Source organism: Pinus tabuliformis, chromosome 8 (assembly GCF_031772625.1).
Source record: "Pinus tabuliformis cultivar Carrire ecotype Pingquan chromosome 8, CPIR1, whole genome shotgun sequence".
NCBI lineage: Eukaryota > Viridiplantae > Streptophyta > Pinopsida > Pinales > Pinaceae > Pinus > Pinus tabuliformis.
Window position 1 is genome coordinate 1,108,923,045 of NC_142294.1, and position 15,582 is coordinate 1,108,938,626.

Below are 15,582 nucleotides of genomic sequence, written 5' to 3' on the forward strand. Positions count from 1 at the left end.
AAGGCATATTTGACCATACCATAGGTGAATAACCTAAAATAACCATCCATATACAATTACACCAATTGATATGATGAAGCATATTCCATGAATTGCAATGTTTGAGATAACTACATTGGAGAAATTTTTTTGTCACAATGAGATTATTGTCCAGATAGGGTACAAACCCTTCCTACCATTCTTTCAGGAAAAAGGATGAGAATGAAGAATGTAGCTATTTCTTAGCCGCTATAAAGTAAACGTGATTTGACTATACCATGGGCAAATAGTATATTAAGAAATAAGTTAACTTCCAGTTCAAAATTTATGCAGAAAACTACAATTTCTCTCTAATATTTAGAGATAAAAATAGAATCGAATAAAAATAATTAGGCTATATCCTGCACAGTACCTCCAAAACATATTCTTATTTTTCACTCTCATAAGATCCGGCAGGGTATTCCAAAGAAATTCCTTTCTGCTTCGCAATCCCTTGTTCAACTAGGCATCAAAAGGAGGTTCTTTCACACCATTCCCTCCCTCTGTTAGAAACCTCTCTTGCAGATAAAACAACAACAATTTCTGCAGAGCAGAGATCTCTCTAACCTTGCCTTCCAACTCACCTACTCTGGTTTCAAGCTCTCCTGCTCTTTCATTCATTCTTGTATCCAACAGCCTTATGAGCTCATCTTGAATCACCTTCTGTATCATCTAGGACCTATTATACTCATCCACTTCCTGAAGCCACAGATCTACGAATTGGCAATCTTTCCAGGCCTCGAACCAAGGGCCTCCCATTGTATAATGTATAGCTTTGGGAAGTTCCTTGTCATCAATCTCATTGTGACCAACAAGGAAATTCCAGGTGTAGGGAATGGGTCCAATATCATTGTCATCAAGCCAAGTGAATCTATGCAAAAATGCCCCAGATTGGGAATTCACAATAGAGGGTTTCAAAACTTTGTTCTCGAGGTGCTCGCAATTATAAAAAACCATAGATGACCAGTTTTTTCTAGGGTAAGTAGTTTGCACAACCCCATTCATTTTTGTAGCACTCTCGGGCTTGTAATCATGTTTGACACACATTATAGCATACTTATCATCAATGAGCTCAGCTAATTCCCTAACGTCAACAGTATAGAGAAAATCATAGTCTACGAACATAGCCCAACCCTCGAACCCAGCTAGGAAAGGAGTCAAGAACCTGGAAAAGGAGAACTGGGTGCTCTCAGTGGGATCCCTTGTGCGCCAGTAAAGCCCAGCCTTGCGGAGATCCGCTTGTTTGATGGGGATTACTTCAATTGGAAATGTGGCATGTTTCAGTATCAAATGCCTGCGGACCTCATAGGCAAGATCCTCACGGGGATCGTAACCCACAAAGATCTTGAGCTTTGGAAGCACTTTTCCACTTTTGGTAATAACAGGTCCTCCCATGATGCCTGCTCGAGGCTGTGGTGAGACTGGATCTCGCGACTTCTGGTCCTCCTGCATCTTCAGCTTTGGTTCTGGAGACTCGGCCAAACTTGGGGGAGATACTGCGAGTGCCAGCCCGATGCCCAGTCCCAGTCTCGATACTAGCATGTCTCAGCAATTCCTATATGCATTCGAATGTGAATGCCCATTTCCGCTACTGAAAAATCTCTGCAGAGGAATTGAGTGCGAGGGTGATCGAACCTTGGCACTGATAACCTCTCATCCCACTCGCGGGTAATCAAATTGGTGGCCCAAGCATTAAACGAATTAAATCCCTTGCAAAAGCACAAACAGCTGCAGGGTAATAACGTTTTTTAATGTTTTGAAACATTTTTTATTAAATTAGACGGATTAGACGGCTGATTTTTGTTCAATCGTCTAACAAAAGATCTAGCAGCTATGATTAGGATAGAAAAGCATTTGGGGGAGTTCATTTCAGAGGGAAACGCCTTACTCATAATTTTAAGCCAAGTTCCCCAATTTGAAATAAGAAGCCACCTTCAACATGCACATAAATTCTATGGTGGGCTGGGCAAGATTACAAGAAAAATGTGTATGTATTAAGAATAATTGATGATATAGCCATGGGTTGTTCTCAATGGTGATAGTCAGCAACATTTCATTGTATTATTCCCACACAAGGGGAGGCCACACTTGTTGCCGAGTTAATAAAAAATTTGCTGATATAATCACCTTACTTACAATGACAATAACCACTCTTACACTAGTAGCACATCAAATCATATCTAAACACCAGTACACACGGAGTTTATTATATCAGAGTAAATGTAACCTGCATGTCTAATTCAATTCCATTACTAGTAGTTCATTCTATCAATTTGTGATGCTTATATGACATATATTGTCTAAAATGACGCAAGCATAAAAGTTCAATGCAGTACTGCAAGCCTCCTGGTCTGGTTGAACTCATTCTATCAATTTGTGATTCTTATATAACATATAGTCTTTAAGGAAGCAATCAAGAAAACTTTAGTACAGTCCCGTAAGCCTACTTCTTTAATTGACATTCCATTCATTTACATTCCAAGGAAAATTGTAAAGTTATAACTAAAACTGTAAGTTGGTTTGGATGGCCTAAGACCCGACATATCAAATCAGCGAAGGTAATTACTAAAATTCAGGTTATAAAGTCCCAAAGCTGTTGGCATTGCTCCACTATGAAAATTATTGATCTTAGTGAAACTGCATATTTATGATACAAAGAAAGTGTAGATACAATATGATCTTTGGATGATAAGCCTTCAGCTAAAGGCTAAAGTGTCAACACATCCTTAGCCTCAGATATCTCTAAATAGAATGGACACAATAAGCTTTAGAACATGACATTCACTAAACTCGTACTTTGAAACCAATTTCAAAGTATTCTCAGTTATTAACTTGCATATCTACCAGCATACAATGCAACAGGGTAAGAATAAACAGGGCAGGCCACAGCAGAAAAGGTTTGAAGCTGATGCAACTTCTCCTGGTTACAGATCCTCTCTTCACTTTGTCCGCTGTATGATAAGTACATCTAGAAAAGCTAGCAAATTGATCAATTGGAAGTCGAATAGATCTGCTGGCGCATCCTGGCACCCCAATATGATGCTTGACCCGCATCTCTAACATTAGCTCTCTTCTTTAAATTGTAGAGCTGGTCTTCCCATCTTCCTCTCCATTCTTCTTTTGCAAGTTCCTTCCAGAGGACAAGTAAAATAGTCAAAACAAAATAGCAAGTAAATGAGAAGATTGAGACAGATCGATGTAATCCAAGTTTATTAAGTACCCAAAGGAATCTGGCAGTGACTTTAGATTTGGGCAACTTGTTAACTCCAATCATTTCAATGACACCAAATGACAAAATTCATCCGACAAAGTTTTAAGATTAATCTTATGGAGGACAATCAATTCGAGGTGCTTAATGTGCCCTATTGATTTTGGTAACTTTGAAAGGGGAGAATAAATAACTAATTGTCGCAACGACAAAGGTGCCTACAAAATGTTCTAGGGTTTTAATTGTAAGAAAGAATTCGACGATTAGCTTCTGCAAAACCATTTAAATTCATTGCAGATCCTACTTTGCGAAATCAATAACGAATAAACACATACTTTAAATCACCAAAACTTTATTTACCTGATATCCAGATTGCCACAATGATTTCAATTTCTTCCCCCGCACTTCTAAAACCCTAAGGTTCTTCATAGGTATCCAAGAAGGCAGAGAAAACCAGGGGCATTCATTCCAGCAAAGCCATATAAGGTTTGGTAATCGCGAGATAGTCAAAGCCTGGAAGTGGATAGGGCTGGCTAAAGGCATGCAAGAAAAAGAGTTCCTGGGACTGTTGTGCATCAAGGCCTGTTAATTTATAAATTAATGTGTTTTGAACTCCTGAATCTGTGAGAACAGTGTCGTCTCTAGATGTAATCAAAATTAAGCTATCTGCCCTGAGTACACTTTGAACCGACAAAAATGCATCCAGCTGATTTGCCTGATCTATGTCATCAAAAACTATGAAAGCATTAGAACATGAGAGATTTCTTTTAAGAATCTATATGCCTTCATAGATGTTGTCTATATGAATATCAAAGTGAGTCAAACCGTTGAGAAGTTCACTCTGCAAATGATGTAATGAACCTTTATTTGCATTTTCCCTGATATCACATAAAAAGTAAGATTTACTGTAATCTGACCTCTTCCTGTTGAAGAGTTCTTTCACCAGGGTTGTCTTTCCAACCTCGCCCAACCCAAAAATCCCCACGACCTAAACCTTTCCACTCTCCTGTTGCTGCTGCAACATGACTCTATTTTCAAAATCCTTCACCTTTTCCTCCAAAGCAGTTCAATATTTGGTGACATTGAATATCGATTTTTTCACCTGTTTCAACACGCATTCAACCACTTGATCTAGAAACTCCCCTTTGTGTCTGGTTATTCACAAGAAAATAAATACACCTAATGAGAAACATTACCTATGTATATCTAGATTCTATATATTCAATGTTTGCAACCGGCAATTCAATACTCTCAACTCAGTCAACTGAGTCAACAGTCGAATAGTCACCGGAAAATGTTTCAATTCACTGCAATTCTCGAGTCTCAATTCCTTTAAGATCTTCAAGTGACCAAGTGAAAGTGGTAGACTGTCCAGCGAAGGGCTCCCTATTTCCAGAACTTATAAATCGCCCAAGTCTCCAATTTCATTTGGAAATTCTTTTATGTTTGTACCCCTAAGATCTAATTTTTTTAGGTACTTTTGATATGCTATTTGCGGAGGTAATATTTCAATGTTCTTACAATAGGAAACATCTAAAAATTCAAGTGTGCTGATGTTTCCTAGTGTTTCGCTAGAGATGATTAAATTATAGCACCAAATCAAATCAAGATATTTAAGATGAATTAAATTACCAAAAGAACCTGGAAGCATCTGCAACTATAGGGAGTGAGACAAACCTATGTATTTCAGGTTTATTAAATTACCGAAAGACTTTGGAAGCACCTACAAATGCGAAATGTGAGACAGATCAATGTAATCCAAGTTTATTAAGTGCCCAAAGTAATCTGGCAGTGACTTTAGATTTGGGCAACTTGTTAACTCCAATCGTTTCAATGACACCAAATGACAAAATTCATCCGACAAAGTTTTAAGATTAATCTTATGGAGGACAATCAGTTCGAGGTGCTTAAGGTGCCCTATTGATTTTGGTAACTTTGAAAGGGGAGAAATAAATAACTAACTGTCGCAACAGCAAAGGTGCCTGCAAAATGTTCCAGGGTTTTAATCATCAGAAAGAATTCGACGATTAGCTTCTGCAAAACCATTTAAATTCATTGTAGATCCTACTGTACGAAATCAATAACGAATAAACACATACTTTAAATCGCCAAAATATTATTCACCTGATATCCGAATTGCCACAATGATTTCAATTTCTTCCCTCGCACTTCTAAAACCCTAAGGTTCTTCATAGGTATCCAAGAAGGAAGAGAAAACCAGGGGCATTCATTCCAGCGAAGCCATATAAGGTTTGGTAATCGCGAGATAGTCGAACCCTGGAAGTGGATAGGGCTAACTAAAGGCATGCAAGCAAAAGAGTTCCGGGGACTGTTGTGCATCAAGGCCTTTTAATTTATAAATTGATGTGTTTTGAACTCCTCAATCTGTGAGAACCGCTTTGTCTCTAGATGTAATCAAAATTAAGCTATCTACCCTGAGTAGACTTTGAACCGACAATAATGCATCCCGCTAATTTGCCTGATCTATGTCATCAAAAACTATGAAAGCATTAGAACATGAGAGATTTCTTTTAAGAATCTATATGCCTTCATAGATGCTGTCTATATGAATATCAAAGTGAGTCAAGCCATTGAGAGGTTCACTCTGCAAATGATGTAATGAACCTTTATTTGCATTTTCCCAGATATCACATAAAAGTAAGATTTACTATAATTTGACCTCTTCCTGTTGAAGAGTTCTTTTGCCAGGGTTGTATTTCCAACCCCGCCCAACCCAACAATCCACATGACCTGAACCTTTCCACTCTCCTGCTGCTGCTGCAACAGGACTCTATTTTCAAAATCCTTCACCTTTTCCTCCAAAGCAGTTCAATGTTTGGCGACATTGAATATCAATTTTTTCACCTGTTTCAACACGCATTCAACCACTTGATCTAGCAACTCCCCTTCGTCTTTGGTTATTCACAAGAAAATAAATACAGCTAATGAGAAACTTTAACCTATGTATATCTAATCAGTGTGAAGTATTACAATACTTCGAGGGGAGGGTTGAGATCTAACCCATTATATGTGTCCGATCGAAACCCCTTATTTCTGCAACACGAGAAAGGGCATCTCTCCAGGTTTGAATGCTGGTGGAGTCATATCGCGGTTTCCCTTCACCCTTTTCCGTGATTTCTAAGTTGCATAGATCTTGAGCATACACTCCATCTTTGCCCTGCGACAAACAAATATCATCTGGTTTTACACTGTAAAACACCAGAATAATAGGAGCCTTCGACTCCAACATCAGGAAGAGCTCATTCAAACACGAAGTCGATGTTGCATATGTACGAGAGGCAATAGCCACATGGATTGAGACGGTTCTAATGGCAGCTTCTATTTCCGAAGAAAAATTCCCCCCCTCATACAATTCTGGCCTGTCCAAAAAGACTCAGATTCCGTGTAAACGAAGGCGATGGTAGAGATGTCTAGCCAAGGTTTTCTTAACATCTAGCCCTCTATGATTGATAAATACATCACAATAGAAGTTGCGATTGTTGTGGGAATTACATGAGGTGGAGGCTGTTAAATTTAGAGGTATACACCTCCTCGACATTCCTAAAGGAAAATTTCCATTCCTAAACAACGACCTTAATATGAAGTCTATACCACTTACTTAATTCATAATAATAACACATATCTATACATGGAACTTCTTAAATCATTAATCAATATATCTATATCTATATCTATATATATATATCTATATATATATATATATATATATATATATATATATATATATATATATATATATATATATATATATATATATATATCTATATATATATATATATATATATATATATATATATATATATATATATATTACTAATTAAAATTATTTTATTTATAAAAAATATAATATTCCTTTATAATAAACTAGCATTTGCACCTTATGTTGCAAAGGAAACGCCGTAAGGCATAGAGTGGTGACGAATAGCATAGAGTGGGGAAGGATAGGGACGAGTGAATGAACATTTTTGAAAGCAAGGGTGGATGATAATGAGTTACAATTGCAATAGTTAGTTATGTGTACTCTAAAAATGGATATTTTGTAAATAATAGTAGTTTTTGAAAGAATAGCGACATGTGAATGGACATTGTTGAAAGAAAGGGTGGATGATAATGAGTTAGAGTTGAAATTATTAGTTATGTGTATTTTGAAAATGGATATTTTGTAAATAATAGTAGTGTGTGGAAAAATATCAACATGTGAATGGACGTTGTTGAAAGCTAGGGTGGATGATAATGAGTTATACTTGAAATGATTAGTTATGTGTATTCGAATATGGCTATTTGGTAAATAATAGTAAAGTGAGGTTATTCATTATCCATGTAGTTGTTTTTGTTTATGTGAACATGTTTTTGTACATTATTTTAAAGTTTTTTTTTTTATTTTTATTTTTTATATATAATTTTTCTGTATGCTACCTATTTATGGTGTTATTAGAAAATAATATTATATTGTAATGGAAGAGGTGAAAGAAACGAATGACATTGTGAACAATATCATGGTCATCGTTCCATATTTGAAAATGCATGAAAAATTGTTGGAGCCATCATGATAATAATAAAAATTCCAGCATGCTTTTGAAAAAATTTAGCTAAATTTATTGAAAAATTGGATTATAGTTGTCAAGTTTTAGAATTTTGAGTGCCTTAATTTTGCACAAAAAATGATAGAAATTATAGCGTAATTTTGAAAAAATCCAGCTAATTTTTTTGAGAATGTCAATTACAACGGTCAAGCTTCAATATTTTGGGTACCGAGGCATTCATGATGGATGCTAAATCCATTTCTGCCATCCAAAAACAATTTAAACACTCCCACAGTCAAATTTCAGAATTTTCCGTCCAGACAAAATTGTGACCTCTTTCGATAAGATTGGAAAAAAATGGTCTACCTTCGTGTGGGAAACATGATTGAACATCATCGTTTCAAATGAATGCGTACACGCATAGACGATTATTATGGAAGATTCCTTCTTTAGGGAATCATAATATAAGCCATGAGGATATTAAATGTCCTTAAAAACTAAAGCACAGAACTTGGGAGCTTCAAGACCCAGGAATGGAATTTGGTATTTTGTAACATTTTACAAGGGAAACATGATTGAACATCAAAGTTTCAAACGAATGCGTAAATGCATAGAGGATTATTATGGAAGATTCTTTCTTTAGGGAATAGTAATATAAGCCATGAGGATATTAAATTTCCTTAAAAACTACAACACAGAACTTGTGAGCTTCAAGACCCAGGAATGGAATTTGGTAACATTTTTAAATGGAGTTTCCAATACAAACTGACAGGAATCACCCACAAGCTTTCAAGTTCATGGCCCCTAAATTTTTGCATTCTTGATAATGTTTTCTCACTGTTTCAATGTCAATTTCATGATGCTTCCAAAAAAGATTACAAAACGATTTTATAAGTTTTAATTTCTATCTATAAAATAGCTACTCCATCATGAAGAACATAGATTATTGCTACTCCATCATGAAGAATAGAGAACTTGCGAGCTTCGAGACCCGGGAATGGAATTTGGTAACATTTTAAATCAAGTTTCCAATACAAGCTTTCTCAATCTGACAAAATCACCTACAAGCTTTCAAGTTCATGGGCCCTAAATTTTTGCATTCTTGATGATGTTTTCTCACTGTTTCAATGTCAATTTCATGATGCTTCCAAAAAACTATAAAATAGTTTTAAAGTGTTAGTATTTATCTATAAATTAGCTATTTCATCATGGAGAATACACATTTGTTAGGTATTATTTGGCATCTCACATCATGTTGTATTATGAGTCATTGTGTAAGTAAAGCAACATTGTGAATCTAGTGTGAGAAGGACCAAGGTGTATTTAGTAGTCACAATTGATTGAGGGATGAGGCACATTGAAGAGTCATAGATAAGAGAGATGCATTGAAGAGAATTTTGGTAGTACATCATGAGAAACTGTGTGAGGCATTTTGCCACCATTTGGTCATCTCAACATATTTGTTACTTTCTGAAACTAGCATTTCCCAGGTATGCTTGTCCACTAAAGTTTGTTATGTGATTCACTGTAGTGTTGTAAGTTACACTGCATGGTTTCTTAAATTCTGCTGTGGTTTTACTAATTGCCTATATGGTCTGCTAAAGCCAAAATACTATAGCTTATAAATGACGTGTGAAGTTTACTTTCCAGGCCTTAGATATAGAAGAGTTTTGTTACTTGTTAACTGTTGAATAGTTGGGTATACTAACATGTCAAGTTTACTTTCCAGGCTTTAGTTATAGAAAAAAGTAGCTGAGTTTTGTTACTTGTAACTTGTTGAATAGTTGAGTATACTAACATAGTAAAATCTGATATACTATAGTATATACCGTATTGCATTTCCAACAGATAGGAGGCATTTGATTGAAATAAATTTAAATATTAAAATCTAAAGCATTCCTAGGAGACAAAATAGTTAAGAAATAGCCCACATTTTGATTGAAATAATAAGTAGAGTATATGCATTTATAAGAAGCATAACATTCCAATATTGGCATTTCATTTCAGTTAGTTTTTAATTTAACCAAATATACGTGGATTATATTCATCTATCATGAATGTATCTGAACATTGGTAAGTAATACCTTCAAACAGAGTATGAATGTAATCTGAACATTGGTGAGTAATAACTTCAAATAGTGTATGAATGTAATCTGAACATTGGTAAGTAATACCTTCAAACATTTTATAAATTGAAATATGATATATATCAATGCACCACTCACTATAAGATGTATTGTGATTTAGAATATTTTTTTATAATTATTTAATTTATAGTATTTCCACTCCCAATCTGACGTTTCTTGTAAATTTTGAAGGAACTTTGCTATTCTAAACCCTCATATCCACATTCCAAATGTTCCTGCATTCTAGATACTTGTGCAATGTGAAGAAACTTTGATGTTATAAACAATCATATCCACCTTCCCAATGTTCCGGAATTCTAGATGCTTGTGCAATGTAGCTATTATTTTACAACAACAATATTTCAAAGTACCATTTGACACTACCAAGAGTGTCTAAGAGTACAAAAATAAAAAGGCCATGACATTCCCCTTGCAAGAATGTCTAAAGAGTACAAAAATTAAAAAGCTAACGCAGTGCATACAGTGCACAAAATATTAAGCAAACGTATGAAAAATTTAGATGAATATATTACTGTAAGTGCTAGTATGTGGTTGGGCACATCATCATTTAGAAAGAATAAACAAATGACACAGCAAAAAGAGTCAGCATCTGTCTTAGTTCCCAAGGTTGAAGTTCAACAAATTAGATGTGTAGCCAGCTCATCGAAATAGGATTTAAGTTTGGAACTCATAATTTTAAGCCAAGTTCCCCAATTTGAAATAAGCAGCCACCTTCAACATGCACATAAATTCTATTGTGGGCTGGGCAAGATTACAAGAAAAATGTGTATGTATTAAGAATAATTGATGATATAGTCGTGGGTTGTTCTCAATGGTGATAGTCAGCAACATTTCATTGTATTATTCCCATACAAGGGGAGGCCACACTTGCTGCCGAGTTGATAAAAAATTTGCTGGTATAATCGCCTTACTTACAATGACAATAACCACTCTTACACTAGTAGCACATCAAATCATATCTAAACACCAGTACACAAGAAGTTTACTATATCAGAGTAAATCTAACCCGCATGTCTAATTCTATTAGATGTGTAGCCAGCTCATTGAAATAGGATTTAAGTTTGGAACTCATAATTTTAAGCCAAGTTCCCCAATTTGAAATAAGCAACCACCTTCAACATGCACATAAATTCTATGGTGGGCTGGGCAAGATTACAAGACAAATGTGTATGTATTAAGAATAATTGATGATATAGTTGTGGGTTGTTCTCAATGGTGATAGTCAGCAACATTTCATTGTATTATTCCCATACAAGGGGAGGCCACACTTGTTGCCGAGTTAATAAAAAATTTGCTGATATAATCACCTTACTTACAATGACAATAACCACTCTCACACTAGTAGCACATCAAATCATATCTAAACACCAGTACACATAAGGTTTATTATATCAGAGTAAATGTAACCCACATGTCTAATTCAATTCCATTACCAGTAGTTCATTCTATCAATTTGTGATGCTTATATGACATATATTGTCTAAAATGACACAAGTATAAAAGTTCAATGTAGTACTGCAAGCCTCCTGGTTTGTTTGAACTCATTCTGTCAATTTGTGATTCTTATATAACATATCGTCTTTAAGGAAGCAATCAAGAAAACTTTAGTACAGTCTCGTAAGCCTCCTGCTTTAGTTTTCATTCCATTCATTTACATTCCAAGGAAAATTGTAAAGTTATAACTAAAACTGTAAGTTGGTTTGGATGGCCTAAGACCCGACATATCAAATCAGCGAAGGTAATTACTAAAATTCAGGTTATAAAGTCCCAAAGCCGCTGGCATTGCTCCACTATGAAAATTATTGATCTTAGTGAAACCGCATATTTATGATACAAACAAAGTGTAGATACAATATGATCTTTGGATGATAAGCCTTCAGCTAAAGGCTAAAGTGTCAACATATCCTTAGCCTCAGATATCTCTAAATAGAATGGACACAATAAGCTTTAGAACATGACATTCACTAAACTCATACTTTGAAACCAATTTCAAAGTATTCTTAGTTATTAACTTGCATATCTACAAGCATACAATGCAACAGGGTAAGTATAAACAGGGCAGGCCACAGCAGAAAAGGTCTCAAACTGATGCAGCTTCTCCTGGTTATAGAGCCTCTCTTCACTTTGTCTGCTGTATGATAAGTACATCTAGAAAAGCTAGCAAATTGATCAATCGGAAGTCGAATAGTTTTGCTGGCTCATCCTGGCACCCCAAGATGATGCTTGAACCGCATCTCTAACATTAGCTCTCTGCTTTAAATTGTAGAGATGGTCTTCCCATATTCATCTCCATTCTTCTTTTGCAAGTTCCTTCCAGAGGACAAGTAAAATAGTCAAAAAACAAATAGCAAGCAAATGAGAAGAGTGAGACAGATCGATGTAATCCAAGTTTATTAAGTACCCAAAGGAATCTGGCGGTGACTTTAGATTTGGACAACTTGTTAACTCCAATCGTTTCAATGACACCAAATGACAAAATTGATTCGAAAAAGTTTTAAGATTAATCTTATGGAGGACAATTAGTTCGAGGTGCTTAAGATGCCCTATTGATTTTGGTAACTTTGAAAGGGGAGAATAAATAACTAACTGTCGCAACGGCAAAGGTGCCTACAAAATGTTCTAGGGTTTTAATCGTAAGAAAGAATTCGATGATTAGCTTCTGCAAAACCATTTAAATTCATTGCAGATCCTACTTTGGGAAATCAATAACGAATAAACACATACTTTAAATCGCCAAAATTTTATTTACCTGATATCCGGATTGCCACAATGATTTCAATTTCTTCCCCCGCACTTCTAAAACCTTAAGGTTCTTCATAGGTATCCAAGAAGGCAGAGAAAACCAGGGGCATTCATTCCAGCAAAGCCATATAAGGTTTGGTAATCGCGAGATAGTCAAACCCTGGAAGTGGATAGGGCTAGCTAAAGGCATGCAAGCAAAAGAGTTCCTGGGACTGTTGTGCATCAAGGCCTGTTAATTTATAAATTGATGTGTTTTGAACTCCTGAATCTGTGAGAACAGTTTTGTCTCTAGATGTAATCAAAATTAAGCTATCTGCCCTGAGTACACTTTGAACCGACAAAAATGCATCCAGCTGATTTGCCTGATCTATGTCATCAAAAACTGTGAAAGCATTAGAACATGAGAGATTTCTTTTAAGAATCTATATGCCTTCATAGATGCTGTCTATATGAATATCAAAGTGAGTCAAGCCATTGAGAAGTTCACTCTGCAAATGATGTAATGAACCTTTATTTGCATTTTCCCTGATATCACATAAAAAGTAAGATTTACTGTAATCTGACCTCTTCCTGTTGAAGAGTTCTTTCGCCAGGGTTGTCTTTCCAACCTCGCCCAACCCAACAATCCCCACGACTTGAACCTTTCCACTCTCCTGCTGCTGCTGCAACAGGACTCTATTTTCAAAATCCTTCACCTTTTCCTCCAAAGTCGTTGAATATTTGGCGACATTGAATATCGATTTTTTCACTTGTTTCAACACGCATTCAACCACTTGATCTAGCAACTCCCCTTCGTGTCTGGTTATTCACAAGAAAATAAATACAGCTAATGAGAAACATTAACCTATGTATATCTAGATTCTATATATTCAATGTTTGCAACCGGCAATTCAATACTCTCAACTCAGTCAACTGAGTCAACAGTCGAATAGTCACCGGAAAATGTTTCAATTCACTGCAATTCTCGAGTCTTAATTCCTTTAAGATCTTCAAGTGACCAAGTGAAAGTTGTAGACTGTTGAGCGAAGGGCTCCCTATTTCCAGAACTTCTAAATCGCCCAAGTCTCCAATTTCATTTGGAAATTCTTTTATGTTTGTACCCCTAAGATCTAATTTTTTTAGGTACTTTTGATATGCTATTTGCGGTGGTAATATTTCAATGTTCTTACAATAGGAAACATCTAAACATTCAAGTGTGCTAATGTTTCCCAGTGTTTCGCTAGAGACGGTTAAATTATAGCACCAACTCAAATCAAGATATTTAAGACGAATTAAATTACCAAAATAACCTAGAAGCATCTGCAACTATAGGGAGTGAGACAAACCTATGTATTTCAGGTATATTAAATTACCGAAAGACTTTGGAAGCACCTGCAAATGATAAGTGTGAGACAGATCAATGTAATCCAAGTTTATTAAGTGCCCAAAGTAATCTGGCAGTGACTTTAGATTTGGGCAACTTGTTAACTCCAATCGTTTCAACGACACCAAATGAAAAAATTCATCCGACAAAGTTTTAAGATTAATCTTATGGAGGAAAATCAGTTCGAGGTGCTTAAGGTTCCCTATTGATTTTGGTAACTTTGAAAGGGGAGAATAAATAACTAACTGTCGCAACAGCAAAGGTGCCTGCAAAATGTTCCAGGGTTTTAGTTGTAAGAAAGAATTCGACGATTAGCTTCTGCAAAACCATTTAAATTCATTGCAGATCCTACTGTGCGAAATCAATAACGAATAAACACATACTTTAAATTGCCAAAATTTTATTCACCTGATATCCAAATTGCCACAATGATTTCAATTTCTTCCCCTGCACTTCTAAGACCCTAAGGTTCTTCATAGGTATCCAAGAAGGTAGATAAAACCAGGGGCATTCATTCCAGCGAAGCCATATAAGGTTTGGTAATCGCGAGATAGTCAAACCCTGGAAGTGGATAGGGTTGGCTAAAGGCCTGCAAGCAAAAGAGTTCATGGGACTGTTGTGCATCAAGGCCTGTTAATTTATAAATTGATGTGTTTTGAACTCCTGAATCTGTGAGAACAACTTTGTCTCTACATGTAATCAAAATTAAGCTATCTGCCCTGAGTACACTTTGAACCGAAAAAAATGCATCCCGCTGATTTGCCTGATCCATGTCATCAAAAACTGTGAAAGCATTAGAACATGAGAGATTTCTTTTAAGAATATATATGCCTTCATAGATGCTGTCTATATGAATATCAAAGTGAGTCAAGCCATTGAGAAGTTCACTCTGCAAATGATGTAATGAACCTTTATTTGCATTTTCCCTGATATCACATAAAAAGTAAGATTTACTGTAATCTGACCTCTTCCTGTTGAAGAGTTCTTTCACCAGGGTTGTCTTTCCAACCCCGCCCAACCCAACAATCCCCACGACCTGAACCTTTCCACTCTCCTGCTGCTGCTGCAACAGGACTCTATTTTCAAAATCCTTCACCTTTTCCTCCAAAGCAGTTCAATATTTGGCGACATTGAATATCAATTTTTTCACCTGTTTCAACACGCATTCAACCACTTGATCTAGCAACTCCCCTTCGTGTCTGGTTATTCACAAGAAAATAAATACAGCTAATGAGAAACTTTAACCTATGTATATCTAATCAGCATGAAGTATTACAATACTGAGAGGGGAGGGTTGAGATCTCACCCATTATATGCGTCTAGATCGAAACCCCTTATTTTTGCAACACGAGAAAGTGCATCTCTCCAGGTTTGAACGCTGGTGGAGTTGTATCGTAGTTTCCCTTCACCCATTTGCGTGATTTCTAAGTTGCATAGATCTTGAGCATACACTCCATCTTTGCCCTGCGACAAACAAAGATCATCTGGTTTTACACCGTAAAACACCAGAATAATAATAGCCTTCGACTCCAACATTAGGAAGAGCTCATTCAAACACGA

At 36.0% G+C, this 15,582-nt stretch overlaps 1 pseudogene; it reads right to left on the minus strand.

The window, feature by feature from the left end:
- Positions 1-480: 480 nt before the first annotated feature.
- On the minus strand, positions 481-15,435 carry LOC149239231 (uncharacterized; annotated as a pseudogene).
- Positions 15,436-15,582: the final 147 nt, after the last annotated feature.